The sequence below is a fragment of the Narcine bancroftii genome, chromosome 2, assembly GCF_036971445.1.
Source record: "Narcine bancroftii isolate sNarBan1 chromosome 2, sNarBan1.hap1, whole genome shotgun sequence".
Classification (NCBI taxonomy): Eukaryota; Metazoa; Chordata; class Chondrichthyes; order Torpediniformes; family Narcinidae; genus Narcine; species Narcine bancroftii.
Genome location: NC_091470.1, coordinates 165998876 through 166026574, shown reverse-complemented (window position 1 = coordinate 166026574; position 27699 = coordinate 165998876). Strand labels below are relative to the sequence as shown.

At 43.4% G+C, this 27699-nt stretch overlaps 1 long non-coding RNA gene across 1 annotated transcript in view; it reads right to left on the bottom strand.

Annotated features, from left to right (window-relative positions):
• Positions 1-1726: 1726 nt before the first annotated feature.
• Positions 1727-27699, bottom strand: part of LOC138752507 (uncharacterized) — a 33168-nt gene continuing 7195 nt past the window's right edge. The window contains exons 2-3 of the long non-coding RNA XR_011350710.1: positions 25638-25754; positions 1727-2044 (exon numbers count right to left, since the gene is read on the bottom strand). This is a non-coding gene — a long non-coding RNA (uncharacterized lncRNA). The remainder of the gene's footprint in view (positions 2045-25637; positions 25755-27699) is intronic.

The following is a 27699-nucleotide window of genomic DNA, read 5'->3' as shown; positions in this document are numbered from 1 at the left end:
CTCTCTCTCTCTCTCTCTCTCTCTCGCCCTTTTTACACTGAGATCTCAAAATACTGCCAAACAGAAGATCTGTCATCTTGCCGGCTTTGCTTTTTTACACTGAACCCAACAACACCAGCAAAATGCTATTCAGTGCTGTGGCTACTTCCGCTTCTGGCTTAAAGGCGGGACTACAATGAGCCCCCTCCCCATTCTGTGTTTGTACCTTTTGCGCAGAATGGCAAGCCTGAATAAAGGCACAATATTCTGGCCTTGAAGAGGCTGTGTAAAAGGGGCTGCTCTCTCTTTTCCCTTTTCCCCCTGAGTCCTCTCACAGAACCACAATCAATTCTCACCTTTCCCCTTTTGTTGGTCTGGACTCCTCCCCCCTTTAATTTTCAATCTTTACTTTGACACCTTCCTGTTTTTCACTTGTACCTGGAAGAAGGACTCTGATTCGAAACGTCGGTAATATATCTTTACCTCCCATGGACGCTGCGAGGCTGGCCGAATTCCTCGAACATTTGTGTTTTTTCCTACAATTAGAGCGTCTATAGACTTTTGAGTTTCACTCAAGAATTTTGCATAGCAGGGGAGTTAAAGGTTATGCAGGAAGAGAAAGGTACCGAGGCCATGGCCAGATCAGCCATGATTTTACTGAATGGAAGAACAAACTCAGTGACCAGAAGAGCTCCTTATTCCTGTGTTCATATGCAGTTTGGGCAATTAGGTTTTGTTACAACAAACTATTCTTCTCAAGTTATTGAATTATCCCTAGTATGGGAGAAACTTTGTGTTGTACTGGGCAGTTACCTGCTGGAAAAACACACAGAAATTCTGAGGAATTCAGCAGGGCTCACAGTCCCCATAGGTGGTAGAAATACATTACTGACATTTCAGGCCTGAGCCCTTCATCAAGGTAAAGGCAGATGTCAGACTGAAGACTGGCCAGGGAAGGAGTCCAGACCGACAAAAGCTGTTAATTGGAGATGAGAAGAGGTGGGAATCTATTTTAGGTCTACAAAAGGAGGCAGAGGGAAAAAGGAATAGACACAGATCTGGGGAAATGTGACAGGGAGAAGAAGGGGAGGTGAGGGTTTAACAGAAACTGGAGGTCGATGTTAAGCCATCTGGATGGAGGGTGCCCAGACAGAATTTTAATTTCAATAATTCCTATTTTACCCTCTGTGTTGAAGCTCAAATACTTTTGTTTGTGTTTTTTTAAACCTTCTGTGGCAATCTTTGAATTCTCAAAACGGTCACTCTAACTGTTGAGGATGACTTGGGGAAAGCAATGAGTTAAACTGTCGTTTTAATGTTGGATTGTTCAGCAGAACAAAATTTATGCTTGTGTTGGCCTTTTTAACTTGTATTTTCTCAGCACTGCTTGGATCAGCATGTAGGGGTTTAAATCTGTCTCACCCAAGGTTTCTCAAAGGAGAGCTTCATCATTTCTGCTTTGGACTTATCGGCATCTCAATAGTTTACAAGTGAAACTGTGAACAATGTTAACAGAATGAATTAATTATCTAGAATGGCCATTCACAGTAATGAATATCTTTGGTCAATGGATGCAATGACTATTAATGAATAGTTACTCGAATTTAATTAAACTCTGAAGTAGATTGTTGACCTTGCATTTGGCTCAAAAGGCTAAAAAAATTGATTGACAGCTGTTTGGTTCTTAATAGATGCTTTTATTCTGTAGTGGAGAGCACTACGTTTCTTGGAATTCACTTAATCGTGGGCACACAATATCTCCTCACTTGTCAGGAAGGCGTAACAGCGATTGCATTTCCTAAGAAGACTGAAGCGGGCAAGGCTACTGACCACCATTAATTTTTTTGCAGGAGCTCTGACAAGAGCTTCCTGGCCGGCTGCATCACCGAGCGGTACGGTTGCTGCAGAGAAATGGATCGACGGTCCATTGACAAGATCATAAGAGAGGATCACTGAAGTCTCCCTCCATCCCATTGATGTAATCCACTGGGATTGTTGTCTGAAGAGGGCATGCAAAATGATCGAGGACCACCTCCTCCCTGCACACAGCATCTTTCCGTTGTTCCTGTTGGGAAAGAGATACAGGAGGATCAGAAGCAGCGCCACCAGGCTGAGGATAACGGGCAGTGAGAACGCTGAACAACCAAAAGAACTGCTCACACTGACCATCCCAGTCTCTCATATTCACAAAACAATATTTATTTATTTGCTTGTATGAACATTTTCCTGCATTTGTAAGGTTTGTATGTGTTTTAGGTCTGGTTTCATGGGCTGGAATTGGCTTCAGCCATGTTGTAAATTTCTTGATAGTTTTTTCTGTGCTTGTGGGATTGGGGGGGTTAGGTTTTCTCTGTGATATGGATCCAGGAGCATTTGGGAACACCCTGTGTGCATGCAAGCCTCTGTGACTTGGACCTTACTGATTCCTTTGGCCTGCTACAAAATTGTACAACATGAGCCCACAGTTTTTCTGACCGGTCTCCTTAGCCTAACAGGTCGCTGTACATTACAGATCGCTGTACATTTATCAGCATTAAATTTCATCAGGCAATGTCAGCTCATTTACAAAATTAGTGCAGGTCTTGTTGAAGATGATCAATCTTGGTTGTTACCTACTTTTATTATACACGATCAACATATTTTGTTCTGATTCATATTATAATTTGCAGCATTTTCAGGCTATATAATGTGTACCATTAGATAGACTTTATCTTGGGCATCATTTCTCTGGTTTTATGAAGCTGAGTGTCATCGATGCATGCCCTTCAGGGTTGATTAGCCATCCCCAATTACGCTTAGGGAAGGTGCCAGCGTTCAAAAGGGAGGAAGTGAAGATGTGCTCAAGTGACCCTGTGATGTTGGAAGAGTCTTTGACCCAGTGACTGTGAAAGGGCATCAGTTTGTCTCCAAGTCTGGGTCCCGTAAAATGTGAGAGGGCCCGACAGGGGGTGGTGTACCAATGCAACATCCTTGCGCGGAGACGTGCGACCTGCATATGCCGGAATCTGGAGCAGAAACCAAGTACTGGAGGAACTTAAATTCAATCTCTCTCTGCTGCCTGCAGACAATCCATATCCCTCTGCACCCTATCCATCTAAAAGCTGTTTTTGTGTCTCTTCACCACAGTTCCAGTCTCCTTCCACTCTTGTGTTGTTAATTCATTAACAAACAAAACTTACCATTGGGGGAGGGGTCTTTTTCTCTTCTTTTCTGTTTTCTATTTTTTTAAAGATTGGCTCACTGTATAATTTTGCATTTATAAACAATAGTGCAGAATTTGATCATTGTTGATCATCTGGTTGATTCTTCCTTCGTTGTCTATCAACATGTAGTTCGGTTTTGATATTTTATTGTATATATCTGTGGTGGTTCTTTGATTTTTGCCCACCATCTCAAGTGAAACACGAAAGTCTGCAGATGCTATATTTATAATAAAACACCCACAAAGGAACTTGCCAGGTCACATAGCATCCATAGGAGAAATGGATATACAGGCAGCCCCCAGGTTACACACGAGATCCATTGCTAAGTCTGTTTTTAAGTCAAATTTGGAGGCGTCGGGACAAGTACGTAGGTTCTTATTTAGCGTCAGTTAGTCTTAGTATATAGTATATCTTAGTATATAGTATATATTTTACCTTTCTATGCATAGAAAACTACTGGAGTCAATTTCTTGAAGTAGACGTCAAGGGAGGTAATGCGATCTGATTTAAAATGGCAGATTGCATTCTCTTTCCTCAAGCTGATGAACCGCTGAAGCCACGCGTTGTCCATTCATAAGTACGAGTTGTCTGTAAGTCGAACGTTCTTATCCTGAGTGTAGTGATAGAAAGCTACGAAGAGGAGGAGTCGGAGACAGAGTGTGTAGCATCAGGGAATTGTTGCATCTCTGGTAGATTCAAGATGGATGCCTCCACATGAGCCCTGGCATGTTCGTATGTTCTGTCCTCGGGGCTGTTTGCTTAGTTAATAAATCTTGTGTTTTAAAAAGAACCCGTTTCTTTATTGTAATAAAAGAAACATCACATGGTGCCAGGAGTGGAAGAAACAGGCCATAGTGGAAGCCAAGCTCTGCTGTGCACAGGAGTGGGGGAGAAAAAGATGTGTGCATAGTGAGTAACAGTCAATATCAGCAGTGAAAATATGGAGCATTTAAAAATTCCTAATGCTGTAAAATAGACTGGAAATGCCAACCATGAGTGGAGGCTGTTTAAACAAAGCTTTACGCTAAAGCCATTGGAATCGATAGCAAACTGGAAACATGAAAGAGAACTTTGATACTTTTTTTAACCGACTTCAAATTCAAATTTTGGATCGCTGCAAGATTCAATGATCAATGAACAAATGGCATTTGGAATTGATGATAAGAACGTGAAAGGTTTCTACGAGAGACGAAGCTGACCTTAACTGGAGGCGTGGAGAAATGCTACGCCAGTGAAATAGCTCTGCAGCACACAAAAAAAGTCCAGTGATGGTGTAAAAGCCAGGGCATAGTTGTAGCCACAGTCTCTGCGCATGCATGCACACACACACACACACACACACACACACACACACACACACACACACACACACACACACACACACACACACACACACACACACACACACACACACACACACACACACACACACACACACACACACACACACGAACGATGCGGCACTTAGCATGCAGCAAAACAATGCCCAGCTTCTGGAAAAATCTGTGACAAGTGCAAAGGGCAGAATCACTATGCAAAGCAATGTTTTTCCAAAGGGAGGCTAAACAGAAGTAAAAGTGGACACACTAAAGAAGAAACTGCTCTCAGTGATGCACTGAGTGCCAGAAGTGAACAGTGTTGGGCAGAATAAATGGACTATGTCAGTGCATACAAATGGAACAAATACTCCTTTCAAGTTAGACACAGGGTCAAAGGTAAATTTGATCTCTGAGCACGACATCAAGTCAATGAAGATAAAGCCATACATCAATGCAAATCCTGTACTGTTCAAAACATATAATGGACAGAGCACTGACATGAAATGTGTAAACTCAAGATAAAGAGCACCACCTCAGGTTCACAGTAGTCCCAGATGGACATTATTCTCTGCTTGGTGACAAATCTAGTCGAGGGGGTGAAGCACATTACATTGACCATGCACAGAGCAGCATAGAAGAAATACTGGATCAATTTACCAACATCTTCAATGGGTTTGGAGTTCTAGCATTCACCTTTAAGATACAGTTAAAGGAAGACACGCAGCCCATGGTGCATGCTCCAAGGCGGGTTCCAGCACCACTAAAAGAAAAGCTCAAGTAGGACGTCTCTCGGGGTCATAAAGTAAGTGGAGGAGCCCACAGCATGGGTGAATTCAATGGTGTGTGTCAAAAAGAACAGTGTACATGTGTGCATGGACTCCAAAGACGAATGCCAGTATAAAGAGGGAACATTGTCAGATTCCAACCAGGGATGAAATTGCGACTGATATGCTGGTGCAAAGTTTTTTTTTACTAAATTGGGTGCATCCCAGGGCTTCTGGAAATTATTACTGTTTGACGATAGCACAAAACACTGTACATTAATATACCGTTCGGCTGATGCTCCTGTTTAAGGATGCCTTTTAGAATTCCCTTAGGTCCAGAAGTGTTCCACAGGACAATGGAGAACATCATAGATGGCAAAAATGGGGTAAATGTGTATATGGGTAATATGATTCTATGGGGATCCACACAAGAGCAACACAACAAGAGGGTCATCAAAGTGCTACAATACATCCAGAAGTATGAAAAATGTCAGTTTGGTGTGAAGAAAATCTCCTTTCTGTGAGATAAACTGTCAGAGGCAGGTGTGGAGACCAACAAAAGCAAGGTGAAAGCAATTTTAGAGATGCTCAGACCACAAAAAAGGCATGTTGAGAGTACTGGAAATAATCATTTTCATTGATAAATTTATACAAAACCTGTCGTCCAAAACAATGTACCTATCAAAGTTGTTACAGGAAAAATGTGAATTCAAATGGATGGCCAACCATAAGGAAAAATGGGGATGACTGAAGACTATTCTAATCACAGAACTGGTACTTTTGACCTTCTTTGATGCATCCAAAAAGACAAAGGTATCTACGGATGCTTCAAAAGATGGAATAGGTCCATACGACTTCAGGCCGTGGAAGAAGATTGGAGGGCAGTAGTATGCGCATCAAGGACAATTACAACATCTGAATGACAATATGCACAGATCAAGAGTGTCCAGGTCTGGTTTATGGACTCGAGAAATTCCAGTTATGTGTATGGTCACCAACGTTCGCGGCAGAGACAGACCTGACGTCATTAATACCGATAATCAAGAAAACTCTCAGAGAAATGTCACTGAGAAGGCAAAGACTGATGATGAAGCTACAAGTTATGAATTGGTGTGCACACCAGAGAAACTTATTGTGTTAGCTGATGCGCTATCCAGGGCAATGATTTAGAGTGAAGCACACAATGAGAGTTCCACAGATACAGATGTGAATCTGATCACTGAATCGCTTCCCGTATCTGGCATGAAATCCAAGCAGATCGCAGCTGAAACAAAAGGACACAGTTCTACAGAAGGTCATCAAGAATCTGAATGAAGGATGGCCTAGAGGTGAATGTCAGCCATACTCCAACATCAGAGCTGAGCTGAGTGTTGTCAATGGGCTTCTACTCAGACAGAGCAGAATTATCATTCCTTAAACACTGTAGCTGGAAAGGGTGGATGAGGGGCACCTTGGAAAGAAACAATGCAAGAGGAGGGCCAGAACTGCTGTGTATTGGCCAGGGATAAATGTTGACATTGACAGGATGTTTTCAAGCTGTGAGGCCTGTTTGAAACATCACACAAAGCAGTCATGATGATAACTGACGAACCAGCAGAACCCTGGCAGAATGTTGGGACTGATCTGTTCCACGTGGATGGAAATTTTTCTTGCTGGTTATTGATTATCCTTCAAACTAACCAGAGACTGTGCTGCTTCCTAGCATGTCTGATGCTTGTGTGATCTAATATATGAAATCGATTTTTGAAAGACATGAAATTCCTCAAATCGTCTACAGTGACAATGGACCATGCTACAGTTGTAGAGAATTCCAGAACTTTGTGGAAGAGTATGATTTTCAATATGTGTCTTCAAGTCCTCTTCATCCACAGTCAAACGGCAAAACAGAGAAAGGGATTCACGTAGTTAAACAGTTGCTCAAAAAAAGCACTGGACCGTGGCTCTGATCCATATCTAGCTCTAGTGAGTTACAGAGCTGTGCCACTTGAATATGGCACGTCACCCGCTAAGCTTAGGATGGGCATATACTACGCACTGCACTCCCCAAAAGCTTCTGCAAGGGAGACAAAAGGCAAACGATGACAAGTCAGCAAGAAGCTTAGGGCCACTGGCACAACATGACTTAGGGAGACAGAGATTCCAACATTTGAGACAAAAATGCTACTGTTCTGGGAAAAGTAAATCTGAGATCCTACACTGTAAGAACAGAGGAAGGTCAAATGCTTAGGAAGAATCGAAGGAGCCTGCTGAAAACACCAGAGACACTGCAGGAACAGGTAAATGCAGAGGATTCAGCCTGCACAAAAACTGAGGTAATACCACCCATGCTAGACAGTAGCGAAACAGCAGAGCCGACACAAGCATCTGTATTAAGAAGATCCACATGAGTTGTCACAGCACCTGACAGACTGAATCTTGAATCTATAGAAGAAAAAGAGCAGCACACTTAAGATTTTGTGCTGCTGATGCTCATGTTATGTTTGTATTGAACCTTACATTGATTAAAACATCTCAAGGAAAGGGGATGTAGTGATAGAGTGCAACCACCAGGAGGAGTTGGAAACAAGTGTGTAGCATCTGGGGGCTGTTGCATCTTGGATAGATTCAAGATGGATGCCTCCACATGAGGTCTGGCATGTGTATGCTCCGTCCTTAGGGCTGTTTGCTTAGTTAATAAATATTATTTTAAAAGGAACCAAAGTTTCTTTATTGTAATAAAATAAACATCACACCTGTATGACTAATGTTTTGCGCCAGAACCCTTCTTCGAGGTATGCCAGCCTTTTTGTGTTTTTACCTGCTGTCTAGTCACTTACGATGATTGCATGTCCATGAGGTGGTTGGAGTGAGAGAGCAATTGTAACATTTGCACCATCTAATCATTGGCCTTAGGTGAAATTTGATACCTGCTACCTCTTTCTCTGTTGTTACCCAATAAGCCATTGTATTTTCTTGCTAACTGCGGCTGCAGTTTACATGTTTAATTTGTTGCTTCTGTCTTAGGGGTGAAGGAATTTTTCAAAAGTTTTGTTTTAGTGTTATTTGAATGTGAACATAATCTCCATTTAAGGAAAATTTTAAGGGGGACCCGAGAGGCACCTTTATCATACAGAAAACGGTGGGAATATGGAAGTGGTAGAGTTGGGTAAAATTGTGATGTTTAAAAGACTTTGAAGCAGGTATGTGGGAAGGAAGGGCTTTGAGGGGTATGGACTGAAGTCAAGTAAATGGCACTAGCTTGGTCAGAATGGAGAGGTTGGGCAGAAGGGCCTATTTCCAATTTGTACATCTCCATGACTCAGTGCTCTTGCCCATCCATTGTTTTTTTTCTACTGCTAAATCACTGGCTGGTAGTTTGAAAGTCACTCAGAGCTGTGATGTAAAGAGGCTTGCTCTGACTAGAGCATCATTTTTGCTTAGAACATGATAAAATAAGAATTTGGGAGTGTCGAGCTTGCTCCGCCATTCCATGAGTTCACTGCTGATCTGATGATAGGCTCATCACTATCTTCCTGCTTTTTCCCCATATCCCTTAATGCCCCTATTTTGTAAAAATCTACCCAACCTTGTCTTAAATATATTCACTGAGGTAGTCATCACATCCTTAGTGGGGAAACAAATTCCATAGATTCATCTGCCTCTGGAAAAAGTAGTTCCTCCTCATTCTGTCCTAGATCTACTCCCCTTGATCATGAAGCTCCTAGTTCTATTCTCCCCCTGACAATGGAAACAATTTACCTAACTCTCTCTGATCCAAGCCTTTCAGAATTTCATATGTTTCTATCAGATCCCCTCTTAATCTTCTAAATTCAAGGGAGTACAGCCCCAGGCGACTCAATCTCTCCTCATAGGCTAACCCCCTCAGCTCTGGAATCAACCCGGTGAAACTCCTCTGGACCTCCAAAGCCAGTCCATTCTCCCTCAAGTAAGGAGAACAGAAATACACGCACTACTTAGATGTGGCCTCGCCAGTACCTTGTACAATTGCAGCGTAACCTCCCTGCTCCTAAATTAATTCCCCCTCGTAGTGAAGACCTGCATTTCATTTGCCTTCTTGATAGCCTCCACAGATGCTGCCTGAATTGTTCAGTCTACTTTTGTTTCACATTTCTAGCATCTGCTCTTTTTAATTTAATTTCCAACTGAGTTTTAGGCTCCCCATGTCAAAGACTAGCTTGACAACCAAATTCATTTGTAAATGCTTCAAGCGTTTCTTCATGAATGCAAGTGAATAGTAATGTAGAATTGTCTCTCAATTCAGTGAAGTTTGTTATAAATTCATAATTACGGCGCAGAGCTATTTTCAACCATGCAGCATTGTAGATTGCTGCCTGGTTTTGAGAAGAGTATGATGAAAAATGTCCAACACCCAAGGTGTTTGAAGGATACAGCGTTCTTTCAGCTTGGCATGGACCATTGCAGGCTTGGAAAGGTGACAGCAGTAACTAGAGCACTTCCCACTCACATACCACTTTAAGTAATCCCTATGCCATTGGTGCTCTGTGATTAGTAAGGGTTTGCTCAAGGAGGTATATGTGTGGGAAGGGAAGGGTGAGAATCACTGGTCTAGACCCAATTGTTACTGAAATATTTTGCTTGAGAAAAAAATGATCGTTGGCCCATTTCCTTTGGAGTTAGGAAACCATGCACATAATGAGTCCATTAGGTATGATGAAAACAGTGGTTTTCAAACTTTTTCTTTCCATTCACATACCACCTTAAACCAATCCCTTACTAATCACAGAGCACGGATGGCAGAGGGAATACTTAAAGTGGTATGTGAGTGGAAATAAAAAGGTTGAGAGCCACTGAACTAGAGCAAACCGCCTATTGTGAAATTTAAAAAAAAAAACCCAATGCTGGAGAAACTCAGCAGGTCAAACAGTGTCCTTCATCCTTCTTTCTTTGGCTTGGCTTCGCGGACGAAGATTTATGGAGGGGGTAAAAAGTCCAAGTCAGCTGCAGGCTCGTTTGTGGCTGACCAGTCCGATGCGGGACAGGCAGACACGATTGCAGCGGTTGCAAGGGAAAATTGGTTGGTTGGGGTTGGGTGTTGGGTTTTTCCTCCTTTGCCTTTTGTCAGTGAGGTGGGCTCTGCGGTCTTCTTCAAAGGAGGTTGCTGCCTGCCAAGCTGTGAGGCGCCAAGATGCACGGTTTGAGGCGTTATCAGCCCACTGGCGGTGGTCAATGTGGCAGGCACCAAGAGATTTCTTTAGGCAGTCCTTGTACCTTTTCTTTGGTGCACCTCTGTCACGGTGGCCAGTGGAGAGCTCGCCATATAATACGATCTTGGGAAGGCGATGGTCCTCCATTCTGGAGACGTGACCCATCCAGCGCAGCTGGATCTTCAGCAGCGTGGACTCGATGCTGTCGACCTCTGCCATCTCGAGTACCTCGACGTTAGGGGTGTGAGCGCTCCAATGGATGTTGAGGATGGAGCGGAGACAACGCTGGTGGAAGCGTTCTAGGAGCCGTAGGTGGTGCCGGTAGAGGACCCATGATTCGGAGCCGAACAGGAGTGTGGGTATGACAACGGCTCTGTATACGCTTATCTTTGTGAGGTTTTTCAGTTGGTTGTTTTTCCAGACTCTTTTGTGTAGTCTTCCAAAGGCGCTATTTGCCTTGGCGAGTCTGTTGTCTATCTCATTGTCGATCCTTGCATCTGATGAAATGGTGCAGCCGAGATAGGTAAACTGGTTGACCGTTTTGAGTTTTGTGTGCCCGATGGAGATGTGGGGGGGCTGGTAGTCATGGTGGGGAGCTGGCAGATGGAGGACCTCAGTTTTCTTCAGGCTGACTTCCAGGCCAAACATTTTGGCAGTTTCCGCAAAGCAGGACGTCAAGCGCTGAAGAGCTGGCTCTGAATGGGCAACTTCAGTTGCCCATTCAGTGTCCTTCATACAGCAAAGATAAAGATACAGAACTGACATTTTGGGATTGAGCCCTTATCAAAACTTAAACAAAATGTATGTAGACACCTGAGTGAATGGTGGTATAAAGTGCTGAGTTTCTTCACCATTGTGTTTTTGCTTCCATCATGGTGTCTGCAGTTTTTTATGTTTTGCTCCAGTCTCTTGTGAAATTATATGTTTCAGCAAAGAGTGGGAGCATTTCACTGGACATTTGCTCACTGAACAGATTTGATGAGCTTCAAGATTTTTGTAAATAATCAGCTTCAAACGGAATTTTAATCTTGCGTCTCACTGATGAATTATTCGAACGAGATCTTGGTAAACAGCATTTTTTTTTCCCTTGCTAAACTTTGCAGAATATTGTCCTCCTTCACACCATTCTGACACTAGATCTTCACTGGAACTGGAATCAGTCGAAGAGGGGGAATAATGTTACAGAGACAGAGTGCTCCAGCATACATTAGATGTGTGGTCCACGATTGTTTTACTTCAGAAGCACCTGCTGGCATTGACTACGACAGAAGGTCATGAATTCAAGATCCTGTCTCTGCAGACTTGTCATTTCACCTGACAGTCCAGTACCGAAGGAACTCAACACTGCAGGAGATGGCATCTCCTGGACAAGGCAATGAACCAGATCCTAGCCTGCCTCCTTGGGAAAACTTGACAGTTTCCAAGGCATTGCTTTGAAGAGGAGCAGGGTAGTGGTGTTTTGTGCTCTGTGGGGTGGGGGGGGGGGAATTAATCTTCAAATGACATCACCGAGGGATGGAGGTGAACTGAGGCCAGTATTTTCATTTTGTGGGACTGTTTTGGGCATGTATTGAAATGTCACTGATGCAGGATGTGCTGTGAAGTGCAGTGGGACAGCCTATATAAACTTTTTTATTGTTGCAGGTACCAAAAATGCAGTGATAAGTTTGTTTTGCAGGCTGAGCACCTCATACATAGTCCAACAGTAGATAATAGGGGTGGTATGGTCAGCAGAACGCTATTACCGTGCTCATGACCTGGGTTCAAATGTAAAGAGCATTTAATGTTCTCTCCGTGTCCTGCATGGGTTTTGTCCAGGTGCCCCAGTTTCTGCCCACTCTCTGTCCTCTAAGGGATTGCAACTTAATTGGGTGACTCTGGTTTCAGTGGCCAGAATCTGCTTCTCCCATGTTATCTTCTTCTCTTCTTTGGCTTGGCTTCGTGGATGAAGATTTATGGAGGGGGTAAAAGTCCACGTCAGCTGCAGGCTCGTTTGTGGCTGACAAGTCCGTTGCGGGACAAGCAGACACGGTTGCAGCGGCTGCAGGGGAAAATTGGTTGGTTGGGGTTGGGTGTTGGGTTTTTCCTCCTTTGCCTTTTGTCAGTGAGGTGGGCTCTGCGGTCTTCTTCAAAGGAGGTTGCTGCCCGCCAAACTGTGAGGCGCCAAGATGCACGGTTTGAAGCGATATCAGCCCACTGGCAGTGGTCAATGTGGCAGGCACCAAGAGATTTCTTTAGGCAGTCCTTGTACCTTTTCTTTGGTGTACCTCTGTCACGGTGGCCAGTGGAGAGCTCGCCATATAACACTATCTTGGGAAGGCGATGGTCCTCCATTCTGGAGACGTGACCCACCCAGCGCAGCTGGATCTTCAGCAGCGTGGACTCGATGCTGTCGACCTCTGCCATCTCGAGTACGTCGACGTTAGGGATGAAAGCGCTCCAATGGATGTTGAGGATGGAGCAGAGACAACGCTGGTGGAAGCGTTCTAGGAGCCGTAGGTGATGCCGGTAGAGGACCCATGATTCGGAGCCGAACAGGAGTGTGGGTATGACAACGGCTCTGTATACACTTATCTTTGTGAGGTTTTTCAGTTGGTTGTTTTTCCAGACTCTTTTGTTTAGTCTTCCAAAGGCGCTATTTGCCTTGGCGAGTCTGTTGTCTATCTCATTGTCGATCCTTGCATCTGATGAAATGGTGCAGCCGAGATAGGTAAACTGGTTGACCGTTTTGAGTTTTGTGTGCCCGATGGAGATGTGGGGGGGCTGGTAGTCATGGTGGGGAGCTGGCTGATGGAGGACCTCAGTTTTCTTCAGGCTGACTTCCAGGCCAAACATTTTAGCAGTTTCCGCAAAGCAGGACGTCAAGCGCTGAAGAGCTGGCTCTGAATGGGCAACTAAAGCGGCATCGTCTGCAAAGAGTAGTTCATGGACAAGTTTCTCTTGTGTCTTGGTGTGAGCTTGCAGGCGCCTCAGATTGAAGAGACTGCCATCCGTGCGGTACCGGATGTAAACAGCGTCTTCATTGTTGGGGTCTTTCATGGCTTGGTTCAGCATCATGCTGAAGAAGATTGAAAAGAGGGTTGGTGCGAGAACACAGCCTTGCTTCACGCCATTGTTAATGGAGAAGGGTTCAGAGAGCTCATTGCTGTATCTGACCCGACCTTGTTAGTTTTCGTGCAGTTGGATAATCATGTTGAGGAACTAGAGCCCATGTTATAAATGGGGGAAAAAAAACATCTTATACAGGAAAAACATACCAAAGTGCAGAATTATCAGGAGAAATAAATTGGTATAGAGCAAAGGCAACATAATGTTGCTAATTTGGGGGCTCATTCAGGAGTCTGAAAAGAGCAGAAAAGAAAGTGTCTTCACACAGAGGGTGGTGGGAGTGTGGAACAAGCTGCCAGCTGAAGTGGTGAATGAGGGCTCAATTTTAACATTTAAGAAAAATTTGGACAGGTACATGGATGGGAGGGGTATGGAAGGCTATGGACTGGGTGCAAATCAGAGGGACTTGGCAGAATAATATTTCAGTATAGACTATGAGGGCTGAAAAGCCTGCTTCTTTGCTATACTATTCTAAGGTTGCATGGCTCTAACTTGGAGCTGCTTGTGCAATCTTGCATTTTCATTTCTAATAAGGATCGTCTTAGTGCTCAACATTATTGAGTGTCAGAGCAGAATGTTTTAGACACTTAAAAACATAGATTACAGGACAGTACAGGCCCTTTGCCCCATGATGTTGTGTGATCTACACAAGCCTACACAACAATCTAAATCTTCCCTACCTCACACCCATAACCCTTTACGAGTCTTTTAAATATTCCCATTGGTCCAGCCTTCTCCACTATTTCAGGCACCCACAAGTCTCTGTGTAAAATACTTGCCCCTGATGTCTCCCCTAAACATTCCTCCCTTCATTTTGTACAGATACCTTCTGGTGGTTGCTACTCCCACACTAGGGAAAAGGTGCTGGCCGTCCTCTATCCTTCATAATCTTGTAGACCTATATAAATCATCCTTCCTCGCTCCAAAGAGAAAAGCCCAAGCTCTGTTGGCCTTGCACCTTGCTTGATAAGACTTGTTCTCCAATCCAGGCAATATCTTGGTAAATCTCTTCTTCACCCTCTCGAAAGCTTCCACATCCTTCCTGTAATAATGTAACCAGAACTGAACACAATATTCTAAGTCTCTAAATTCTGCCTCCTTCCCCATATTCCAAGTGTTGAAAGTATGTCCATGCCTTGTCATTAATCGCAAAGCCAGTTTAAACTTGCATTTAGCTGCTCTGAATAGTTTTTTTTCTGTGTGTGTGTGTGTTTGTCATGTAAATTCTCTTGCTTTTTTTTTCCCCTGGAATGCTGTCCTCCTCAGAGAATTTGTAGTTAATAGAGCTGTAATGCTCCAACTAATCATACGGGGGTGGGGGGGTTCCTTACTGTGATGATGCTATTTAAAAACACCAGCGTTGTCTCCGCTCCATCCTCAACATCCATTGGAGCGCTTACACCCCTAATGTCGAAGTACTCGAGATGGCAGAGGTCGACAGCATCGAGTCCACGCTGCTGAAGATCCAGCTGCGCTGGATGGGTCACGTCTCCAGAATGGAGGACCATCGCCTTCCCAAGATCGTGTTATATGGCGAGCTCTCCACTGGCCACCGTGACAGAGGTGCACCAAAGAAAAGGTACAAGGACTGCCTAAAGAAATCTCTTGGTGCCTGCCACATTGACCACCGCCAGTGGGCTGATAACGCCTCAAACCGTGCATCTTGGCGCCTCACAGTTTGGCGGGCAGCAACCTCCTTTGAAGAAGACCGCAGAGCCCACCTCACTCACAAAAGGCAAAGGAGGAAAAACCCAACACCCAACCCCAACCAACCAATTTTCCCTTGCAACCGCTGCAATCGTATCTGCCTGTCCCGCATCGGACTTGTCAGCCACAAACGAGCCTGCAGCTGACGTGGACTTTTTACCCCCTCCATAAATCTTCGTCCGCGAAGCCAAGCCAAAGACCTATGGTATGCAGCTAACAATTTTTAAAGCCATTAACCCTAGAAAATTGATGGGATTTGGAGTGGTGAAAAAATAGCATCCATCTCAAGTTCGATGTGTTACGAACCGTGAGTAACAAGAAACAATAGACAATGAACCCGACAGTGTTTCATTTTAAAACACTAATTTTATTTCTTAAATCATAGTCTTAACTTTTAAACTATCCTTAACACTAAATTTATTGCCAACTGTGCGCAGGTATACCTGTGTTTTGTCTGTGTATGTGTGATATATCCAAACCATTACAGTCCAGGCCAAAATCTAGAAAGTTACTTCAAAGTTCAGTCTTTTAATTTCAGTGTTGAAACGTAGGCCTTTGAAATTTGATGCCCAGAATTAATGTTGAACTGATGGGAAGACTAGATTTGTGGCTGCTGCAGTCACGAATTCTCCTGGCGTTGCCTTTGATCTGTGGTCACAACACTCCTGGTCCTTTTTTCAGGTGAGACTTGAACTGGGTCAGATGATACTAAAAACACAAAACTGGCAAAACTAAGCACATCAAAGATTAAAGATACATGACCAACATTTTGTGCATGAGCCCTTCATCAAGGTATGACCATATGCTACATAAAGGGCACGTCTTGACCTGCTGAGCTTCTCCCGCATTTTTTTTACACTTCAATCACAGTGTTTGCATACTTTTCTAATTTTACAGATGTCACTAAACTTGAAGTGAATCAGAAGTGGATTTTCCATAAGCGGTGCAGCGGCAAACTGATGAATCAACCTGTTTTTTTTTTACTTGTTCCATACTGACTGCAGAGATCATTTTACAGATTTTTATTTGAATTTTTATTTTAAAACCAAGCAGCAAGAGGAAAATATTTCAAATTCAGAAAAGAAACGAAGGATCTGATACATGACGATGATAATCCCTCATCCCCCCCCCCCCAATCCTCCCAAAGAAAGGGGAAGAGTACAGATATTGATCAGTATCTCAGCACTCTCTGCAAATGCCTTCCAGTACCTGACAGTGTGAAGGGAGTTCACGACCACTGAAGTGCTTTCCATTCGGCACACTTTTGTAATCAGAAATTGACTGCACAACCTTTCATGACTGGATAGACTCTGTCTTGAGATTTCTTGTCTCTCTGTTCTGTAAACCAGCCTCTGTCAGCAGCAAATGTACTGCAAGGTCAGCCAGCACACGGCAAATTAATTTAACTTGTTTGGTTGGATCTTTTCTTCTTTGCCAAGGTTATGCTAGAGATTTCTAGCAGTGGAGAAGATGAATGTTACCTCCAGGAGGAACAAGTCAGTGTTATCATCAAACCCCTTTCGAAACTGTCATTCTACTGCCTCCAGCTGTGCTGTCGTGGAAAAGTTGCTGTTCCCGCATTGAAAAGAAATCAGTTTTGTGCGCGACTTTGCTTGTCTGTCACTGTGCATTTCAATTCTCATCACTCAACTCTTCAAGGCACCATCTTCACATCTCTACAACCCCGAGCGCTCAAATTCCTTCCCATAACTTTCTCCATATTTTTAAGTCTTCCCTTTCAAGTGTACATAGACAAGTGTTGAAAACTTTTTGTGGTGGGCTCTCAAGATATTGAACATCATGGAAGTTGTGAAATGCATGCGAAGCTACCTGCCATATCTGTACCTCAGCCTCATCAAAGTTGCATTTGAAGCTGTTAACACAAGATGTACCTTTGTAAATTTCAGATTAATAGAAATGGTCATTATTGATTCAGTAGCTTGTGAATATATCCGGGATGGATGCTATGGTGGGTCAGGGTGTGATTTTGCTCCTTCAACAGCCTTGAAGGAAGAACCCCCTTTTCCACTTTAACAATGAAAGGTTTGTGTGGCTACAAGATGTCAACCATCCTCCAAGTCCAACTTCCTTGAGAATCTCTGAATTCAATTAGTCATGGCTGCCCCTTTGATATAAAGCTCCTCAGCAGTGGAAGTTGTTCCCCTCCCTGAAATTCCATGCCTCCCTTACCTACCTCATAGAGTTATGCAGCCTGGAAAAAGGCTCTTCAACTTTTCTTTGCTCGCTAAGGTGCCAATCTGAGCTTATCTCATTTGATTGCAGTTGGTCCATGATCCGTCTAACCCAGTGGTTCTCAACCTTTTTCCACTCACATACCACTTTAAGTAATCCCTATGCCATCGCTGAGCTGTGATTAGTAAGGGATTGCTTAAGGTGGGATGTGAGTGGGAAGGGAAGGTTCAGAACCACTGCTCTGGACCCAATAATTTGCTTGAGAAAAATTGTCATTGGCCCTTTTCCTTTGGGAGTTATGAAACCGTGCACATAACGAGTCAATTAGGTACAATTAAAACAGTGGTTCTCCAACTTTTTCTTACCACCTTCAGCAATCCCTTACTAATCACAGAGCACCAATGGCATAGGGAATACTTGAGGTGGTATGTGTAGAAAGAAAACTTTTGAAAACCACTGCTCTATCCCTTCCTCTGGCAGCTCGCTCCATATATCTATCACTTTCTTTATGGAAAAAGTTGCCCTTCATGTCCCCTTTCAATCATCCCAGCTCTTACAGATACTTTCCTGTTTTAGAACCTCTGCACTGTTTGAGGCCATCAAAACATTTCAACTTTCATACTGTCCTTAAATGTCCCTCAACGCAAATCAAGCCTATGGTCACTGGCCATAACTTTGTATATAAATGCAAGTTATTGCTGTGGGGATGCTAACAATATTTATTATGTGGGAAAAACTAATCAAATAAATTTGATCACGAAGATTCGTAAGCGAGATGGGAACCTAACTACTCATAATGAAATAAATAAGGTGTTCCATGAATTTTAGTCCAATTTATACAAATTTGAATTTCCAGACAATTCAAGTTCAATGAACACTTTCCTGGTTTGATTCAATATTCCTAAACTGTCTCATAATGATTGTGTATCTTTAGGGAAACCTATCTCCGAGGAAGAGATTTTTAAAGCTATTACCTCATTTGAGCAAAGCACTTAGTCTAGATGGATATATGGTTGAGTTTTTAAAATTATTTTCCAACCTGCTTGCCCCTTGGTTATTTAAAGTGTTTAAGGATTCCATTTCTTTGGGAACCTTGCCTCAGACTTTATATGAGACATCAATTCCTTTAATTTTTCCAGAGGATAAAGACTATTGATTGTGCATCTTAGACCAACATCACTATTGAATGTTGATTCAATTTTTCACCATTTTACACGTCTTCCAAGCTAGCCTTCCAAGGACACCACCAGCGACCCATAATCGAATCTGCCACTGTCTATAAGGAGTATGTATGCTCTTCCTGTGTCCACGTGGGCTTCCTCCAGTTTCATGGTGCTCTGGTCTCCTCCCATATTCCAAAGACGTGAGGGCTTAGAATGTTAATTGGTCACATGGATGTATTTGGGCTTGTGGCTTGGAAGGGCCTGTCACCCTGCTATATCTCTAATTTTTTTTTTAAATGTGGGGAGAAAAAAAAAAAGCTTTCCTTGTGGATAGCCCTGCAGGTCCAGAGTTTTGTTTGCCCCTTGCAGAAAGTTTTTGGAAAAGATCACTTTTTTTTAGCTGCAAGTCACTTGGCTATAAAGGCTGTTTGGAACATCCTTGAACCCTAACAGGGACTATAGATGGTGGATCCTTCAGGAAGATTCCTGGAGCATGTCAGCCTTTTCCTAGAGTGCACAGATTTCCAATTTGAGATTTATTGTCCGAATACATATAACCTTGAGGTTCTTTTCTCTGTGGGCGAGGCATAATTACTACTTAATCTTAGTGCAAAAAGAAATTGTACTTGATGTACACATGTAAACAAATAAAGAAAAGTAAACAAACTAATAATGCAATACAGAGAGAAAAAAAAACAATAAATTACAAAAAAGAACCTGTAAATGAGTCCCTGATTAAGTCTGACGTTGAGAAGTCTGACGGTGGAGGGGTAGCAGCTGTTCCTGAACCTGGTGGTACAAATCTTGTGGCACCATCTACCTTTTTCCTGATGGTAGCAGCATGCGCTGTGATGTGAATCCTTGATGATTGCTGCTGCTCTTTGATGGCAACGTTCCCTGTAGACGTTCTCGATGGTGGGGAGGGTTTTGCCTGTGTCCACTACCTTTCGCAGGGCTTTAGGCTCAGGTGTACTGGTGTCCCCATACCAGATCATGATGAAGCTGGTCAGCACACATCTGCAGAAATTTGCCCAATCAAACCTCCATCACCAACCTGTGGTTTGGTTAGCTGGACAGAATTATTTCACCCATGGGATCTTTTATGCACACGTAATGTTGAGGTGCAACGATAGCTGAGACAGGGGAGAGACTACAGCTCTTTTGCAAAGTCCATTTGCAAAAATGAAAGTGAATGGAGCTTGTACCTTTTCAATTTTTACTGCAAATGGCTTTGTAAATTGGTCTGTGCCTTGACAATGATGAGTAACTGACGCTGGGAGATCATGAATTTGACTAAAGGATTTGGCCTGTGTGGTGATACATATATACTGTTCTGTGTATGTGGCTGGCCCAACTACTGATGAATCGATCCCCTGTAACCCCTCCCCCTGTGACCTGACCATAAAGATTGACCTCCCTACCCCCTTCCATTCATTCGAGCACATAGAGTTGGGCCAGCTAAAATCTAATATGTATTAAAGCCTATCATTCCTCACTCAGTCTTTGGAGTCATTGATAGTGCCCTATCAGCCTGCTTGCAGCTGATGGTCTTCAGAGCCAAGAGTGAGATGGAACATGGCAAATGCCACATAGCGTGTCCCATGAGCTGAGGGGTAAAATGAAGTTTGGTGTAGCTGCTAGATAAACCAACCCATGAACCGTGCTCCAATTATTGTTGTTCAGAAAGCTTCATTCTCTCTAGCTGACTTGGAAATTTCCTGTGTTTGCACCTCTTGTTTGCTGTCATGCTGACGTCACTGCCCAAATTTGTCCGCAGCTTTTGGACATTGAGTTAAAGGATTGAATTCTGTGGACTGTGTTTTCGGACTAACTTACTTGACTGACTGACTTTGGGTTTTGGGGGAATTTTTCACTTTTTAAATATTGGGCACAGACTCTAATGTTATGGGTTATTTCACTGTTGATGAAGAGATGATATTTGTACATATATAGTTTGTGGGGTTATTTGGGTTAAGATGTTTTATGGTTAATAGTCATTAATAAATTTAGAGTTAAAGTGTAACCCTTTTCAATTGCGTCTTCTGCTATTGCTAGTTGAGGCGCAACAAGTTTGCCGACGAGTAAGTTGAGGATCCAGTTGCAGAAGGACGGACAGAGTCCCAGATCCCTCAGCTTGGTCATGAGCTCTGCTGGTGTGCTAGTGTTGAATGCCAACGAGCTGTAGTCAGTGAAAAAGAGCCTGACAACATTGTTCTTGTGGTCGAGGTGGTATCAGCCGATGACACTGGTCAAGAAATGTTTTCAAAAGTTTTGCTTCCTGAAAGTTAAGTAGGGATTATGATGGACAACTCAAAGCTGAACACAAAAGATCATTTCAGATTTGCTGTATCACGTTCGAACTTGGAGAAACATTAAGTTAAGTATTATTGCATTTTGCATGTTTAATTGCAAAATGACGCTGACACGTTGCGTAAGTTCAACTGGCCTAAAAATGTTTTGCTGCTAATTTTCTTTTGTACTCAGCATCTGATGCCTCTCTGGTCAGTGTTCGAAAATAGTCGGGCAGCATTGATGGATGCCAGTTGCTTTAATTCTGCTTTTCCATGTTCACAATGTCCTGGTGAAACGCTTCACCTCGTTCATCGCCAAGATCAGCAGGGAAGAGGTCCAAGTGTGAATGCAGAAGATGAACTTTCAATTATATGCTGCACTTTAAATTTTCCCCATCGCATGCCCTTTTTGTTTTTTAGATATCACCTATTTCTGTGATTTCTAGTCACATTTTAAGTCGACTTCAAGCACAGAAAACATAGATGTTCATGATCAGCAGCTCAAAATCCAAACGTGTTCAGAAAGGAATCATTGAGGCAGACTGCTTTGCTCTTCCAGGGCACCAGAATGATGATCTCCAGGTGATGTAACTGGGAACTTCTGACCTTTGAAGCCAAAGGTTGAAAATGTCCGTAAAAATTCCAGCTAGTTTATACACACTGGATTTAAGGACACAGCCATGTCAAACTGTCCAGACTGGATGCTTCGCATGGATTCACACTCCCGAAGGTTCTGTTCATTGGGAAACTGGTTGTGGTTGAAAATACATATTACCCTCGATTTTTATTCCTGAGTGGTCCACTGAGACTAATATTTGGTGGGGTCCAAACACAACCAGTTCATCTAATTGACGGGTGAGCTGAAATTGCTGATGTCTCTTCGATTCTGTTGTCACAAGTTAAACCTGTGCCATCTTCCTGCCAGAGAGTAGGTATAATATTTGAAATGGTAATTAGCATTACTGCTCAGCTCCTTTTTAGATGGCGATTATTATGTTCTTTATGCTCCCTGTGGAATTGGCTCAAAATGCAAGTTCTTTAATTTTGTTTGTACTTCTGACAGCAAAGGCTTATTGTTATCTATAATTGTAAACTGCCTCATGAAGGCACTTCCCTGACTGACTGGGCAGAGTGAAGGAAAGTTCGGGGTTTCCCCTCTCGAACAATCGACTTGGGACTCTTATGGCTGCACGCGGGGACCCCTGTGAGAGGTGCAACGTGAGGGGCCGAAGGAGTGTTTAATTTGAGCTACCGCCGATCTTCTTTTCCACACACCCCCCCCAACCCCGCCCATCACCATCTCAGATTTTTTCTATTCTACTCTCCCACCTGCATCCACCTCTTACCTCTTACCATTTTGGCTGTGTTTCTCACCCTGCCCCTCCCCCCATTCTGCTTCTCCTTCTGTCTTATCTTGTATATTGACAAATGGCCCTGGCCTGAAACATTGGAAGCCCTTTATTTCCTATGGATGCTGTGTTTGTGTACTGTGTTTAAATGGAGCAACATTATTGCTTAGCAATCGTACTTGGTTCTGATTTGCTCTCTCACAAAATTGGGAGTGGCCAGAAAAAATCCCCCAGCAACCTGGAGCATCCTTTGTTTCATGAAATCCACATCTCTGCCCTCCTCTTTCCTTTGGAAGATCATCTACAGAACTTCACCCTGACTCTTGGCACCATTCCCTCTAAGCTGTACACATCTGCACGCACGCGCACTCATTTTGCAGTCGGTGCACAAAGGAGATTCATGTGCACACAAAAGGTTAGTTTCTGAAAATAAGGTAGTAATAATTACACTTCTTGAAAATAATCTCTCGGCTCACTTTCTGTTCATTAGTTTCTTGGTTAAACATATTCTATTAAAACATGCCAAAACAGTTTTATTGCTTGTGCCAAAGTATCTTGAAACAATTTCAGGTTTACGTTTGCACAAGCACCTAGTGTCACAGGACAACAATTTGCATAAGATTTTTGTGCACACTGACCACTAAAAGTTGGTGGGAACATTATTCTTGAGCTATCAGATTCTGTTATTTTTAAGTACAGACGTACAGCACAATAACAGGCCCTTGCAGCCCATGAGCCCCATTGCACTCAGTTAACCTCCAACCTGCGGTTCATTTTTGAAGGGTGAGAGGAAACGAGAGCACCTGGAGGAAACCCACGCAGTCACGGGAGAATGAACAAACTCCCTAGACAATGCGGGATTCAATCTCCGCTCCTGACCGCTGACGCTGTAACAGCATTGCGCTAACCGCTACTGGCCTCCAAGACGGCACAGAAATCCAAAGGGTGAGGCTCAAGGGCTGGAGGAGGTGGTGAAGTGTCCGGAGCACCCAACCAAAATGATCCAGTTGCTTGACTGATGCCATGAAGGTTAAAATTAGATTTAATCCCCTCACTAATGAAAATGAAGTCGAGTTTATTGTCATATACATTGCACAATATACACAGGCACACTGAGATTCTTACTTGCTCACAGCTGAACAGGAACTTAAGAGTTTTTGGGGAAATCAATGATTTTAAATGGGACTGTGGACAAGAATGAGTGGCTACAAATCAGCAACTGCCAGGAAATGTCTCAGACCATGGAGAATTCCTTACAAGCAGTAAGATTGAGTTTGCTGCCCATGCCACAGGGATGATTTGCTGGTGCTACTGAATGCCGAAACAATGGATTATTTCTTGACTGTATTGACATTCCGGGGTCCCACATTGTTTGTGCAGGATGGTTAATCATTAGTTGCAGGAGACCTTAGGATGTCAACGTCGTTCACTCTTTTGCATCACAATTGCTTATTTTCGACCATTCCTCCCTCTCCTGCTTGGGGTGGCTGATGCAGTTGCCCAGCAACACATCACTGGTGACACATTAAATATTTTGCAACCCTGTCTTTGAAGAGAATCCAATCATGGGTCATGAGGAGCCATGAATGTTATTGGCTGCTGCTTGTTAGGATGAGGGCCCCAGATACCCGTATTTTCCCAAACCGCTGGTGTTAAGAGAGTTATCATCCGACTGTACACGTACAACCAAACGAAACGGTGTTTCTCCAGACCAAAGCGCACGCACATACACCTAATACCTTTTTCACACAGCACCTAATAATCACGTGCATGCATAAAAATAGAATATGAAATAAGCAGGGGGTCTGTAGATGTTGGGGTGGAACGCAATACACAAGAGTGCTGGGGAAACCCAGCCGGTCACAATTTATTCAGCACTCTTTCCACATTGTAATTTGAAATGAATATGCATCAATATTCCTGCATATTAATGAGACCCAAGGTTGCAGAATACTGGTTTTTTTTTCCAAAAATAGTCTTCACAATAAATTATTTACAAAAGTGAACCATTCAAAGTATTTTCACACCCATAATGTCAATCATATCTATACATTCCTATCATTATATTATTGTTCCTTTTGTTTTCTATGACCACTCATCTCTTCTATTGTTTGAAGAACTACCCCTCTGTTTCAGTCCCTCAGTGCCCGGTAAGGGGAGGACTCTAGAGTATGGCCTCCCAGGAGACCTTAAGATGTCAACATTGTTCACTTTTTTTACAAAGCAATTGCTCACTTTCAGCCATTCCTCCCTTAGCCTGGAATGTGCCAGTCTGCAGCATTCCCTCACCGACATTTCCATATGCTGAAAAGACCAATAGGTTTCAGGCAGGCCATAGGGCGTCTTTCACCGAATCGATGGCCTTCCAGAAGTACTGGACTCCTGACTCTATGTGCATCCTGGGGAAGAGCCCATAGATAGGAGAGTCATGCTACTGCTGGGAATGAACTGTGACCAGGACCCTTGCCCCTTTCTCCAAACGCTCTTTGTGAATCTGCATTCGGCAAAGAGGTGACTGACTGCCTCCATTCCACCACAGTCATGTGAGCGGCTGGTGATATGCCAGTTGTAGAGGAAGGATCTGACTGGGAGATTGCTTGTGCATATACATGGAAACAAACAAAGAACTGTAAGCAGATAACAAATGTAAACAAACTGACTGTGCAATACAGTGAGAGAAGAAAAATCGATAAAGTGCAAAAATAAGAGTACCGGATTGAGTTTGTTGTTGAGGAGTCTGATGGTGGAGGGGTAGCAGCTGTTCCTGAACTTGGTGGTGCAAGCCTTGTGGCACCTACACCTCTTTCCTGAAGGGTTGGGAGTGGAGCCAGGATCTATCCTGGTGATTGCTTGTGAGTCCTGGTGATGGGGCATACCACCAAATAACCTCTGCTCATAGAACCATCCTACCAGGTCCATCAAGTCCTCGACTTTCTGCTTCTGCAGGACCTTTTGTGCTGGCCACTGCCCGACGGCCTTGTGGTCGAAGGTGTTGGTCTGTAAAAAAATTTCCACGAAGGATATGTGGAAAAGTTTTTCCAGACTAACATCTTTAACCACATGTCCAACTTGCTAAACCATACACATGGCATGATCGGCATTGATAAATCATCATGAAGGAGAGAGTCGGATTACCTGCAGCAGCTCTGTACCATGAGGAAAGAACTCCATGGCCAACAATGCAAGTCACTAGCAAGTAATCCTGTTACCTTGACCAAACCCTGCAAAGGTGACAAGATACCTTGCCATGTGCATGGTTTAGTAGGTTGGATTGAGGACGTCGAGAAGTTATCAAAGAAAGAAAGAAATGTGCTGAGGATGCTAATCTTTGGAAGGTTCTCCAATTAACAACAGAGGTGGAGGGAGGTTAGGAACTATAGCAGGTCATTCACCTACCTTACACTGAAGTGCTGGAGAAACTCGACAGATCATGCAACAGGCAAAGAAAATAAAAGGTAACCAACGTTTTGGACCTGAATCCTTCCGTCAGGATCTGGAGAAACAGGTAGCTGCCTGAATAAAAGTGGGTGGGGGGAAGGGAAAGAGGAGAAGAGTGAGGAAAGCATCTGTCTTTGTACTGTAGTACAATTACCTCACAAAAATCTATCCCAATGGGCAATGAAATTCTCAATAGATCCTGGCTCCACTCCCAACCCTTCAGGAAAGAGGTGTAGGTGCCACAAGGCTTGCACCACCAAGTTCAGGAACAGCTGCTACCCCTCCACCATCAGACTCCTCAACAACAAACTCAATCCGGTTCTCTTATTTTTGCACTTTATCGATTTTTCTTCTCTCACTGTATTGCACAGTCAGTTTGTTTACATTTGTTATCTGCTTACATTTCTTTGTTTGTTTCCATGTATATGCTGTGTGCAGTTTTATTTTGCATTACTAATAAGTGGTCATTCTGCCGCGCCTGCAGAGAAAGAATCTCAGGGTTGCATGTGACGCCATAAATGTACTCTGACAGTAAATCTGAGAGTGTGGTGGAAATCTTAAACTCTTGCTTTGTAGACAGGCTTCCTGAAGCTTTTTCGCTAATGATTTCCAGAGTAAATCCCATCATATGGTGGAGTCAGAAGTTTCGTGGAAGCTTAACAAGCTTGGTTGTGCCAACTTCGCCATCTGTCACATACCTGAAGGACATGTACAGGAGTTTAAAATCTGGAAAGAGACCCATGTGCATATCGGGACAATTACCAAAACCCTGGACTGTGAATGTGTCCGTATTTTCTCCTGTCAATCTGTGCGGTGATTAACTGGAAGAAAAATTCCAAGGGACACGTAGAAAAATGGATTAAAAATTGATTCAGACCCAGAAAGCAAAGTGTACCAGTCAACAAGAATACTAGGGAACTGAAAGCCATGTTGGAGTGGGTTCCAGAGAGCTCAGTACCAGATCATTCTCTTTCCCTATTCCTCAGCCTCCTTTCCTCCCGCTCTCCAACTCTCATGGGAGTGCTACCCTCAGCACTCTCCCTCAACATTTCCCAACTTTCTATTCTACCCCACCTGTACCCAGCGATAACCTCTTACCTGTTATACTTTGCTCTCCTTCCCCTTCTTCCCTCCTCTCTTCCATTCCCCTTTCTCCCTCATTTTTATTTTGGTGCTTTACTGTTTTGGCTTGTACCTGACGAAAGGTCCAGGCCTGAGATGTTGCTTATATGGATACTGGATGACCTGCTGAGCTTCTACAGCTCGTTTGTGTATTGCATTGATTTTTTTTTAGGTAAGTAAGTTAGATATAGTTGTGTTGGGCCACACTTAAAAATGTTGCTATTGATAAGAAAGTTGTCAGTGTGGTCAATAGTGAGGTTGAATGTTTAGATTTGTAGCACAGCACAGGACAGAACTTCAGCCCAAATACTCCATGCTGACCACATTCTCGGCAGCAGGAGGCTATCAATGAATCGCTGATGTGGAGCGCAGTGTGAAGCAGAATTCAATCATGAGAGATTTGAACCACAGCAAGAAGAGTGGATGAGCATTCGAAAGACTATAATCTGCAGGGTTGCGAACCAGGAGCTCAGAGTCGAAGAAATCCATTTTAGGTGGCCACAGACACATTATGTCAAAGGACTATCGTCTGCTGCAGCTGTGTGAGAGTTTTCTTGAACTGCACGTAACCAAGGGAACATGTTATCTTTGATCAGGTCCTGGGCAACGAGAGGGTAAAATGAACGATCTTGGGGATGGAGATCCTCTCGCCCAAAATGATCACAGTATGTTTGAAATACTTTTGCAACTGAAGGGTGCAATAGTTCTATCTAAAACCAATGAATTTTGCCTAAACAAGGGAGACTACAACAAGATGAGGGAGGTGTTGGCCAGCATAGACTGGGAACACAAATTACATGGTGCGACAGTCCAAGAACAGTGGAGGAGTTTCAAAGAGATTTTTCACCAAGGTATATTCCAGTTGAAAGCAAGGCCAGTAAGGGTAGGGACAGCCAGC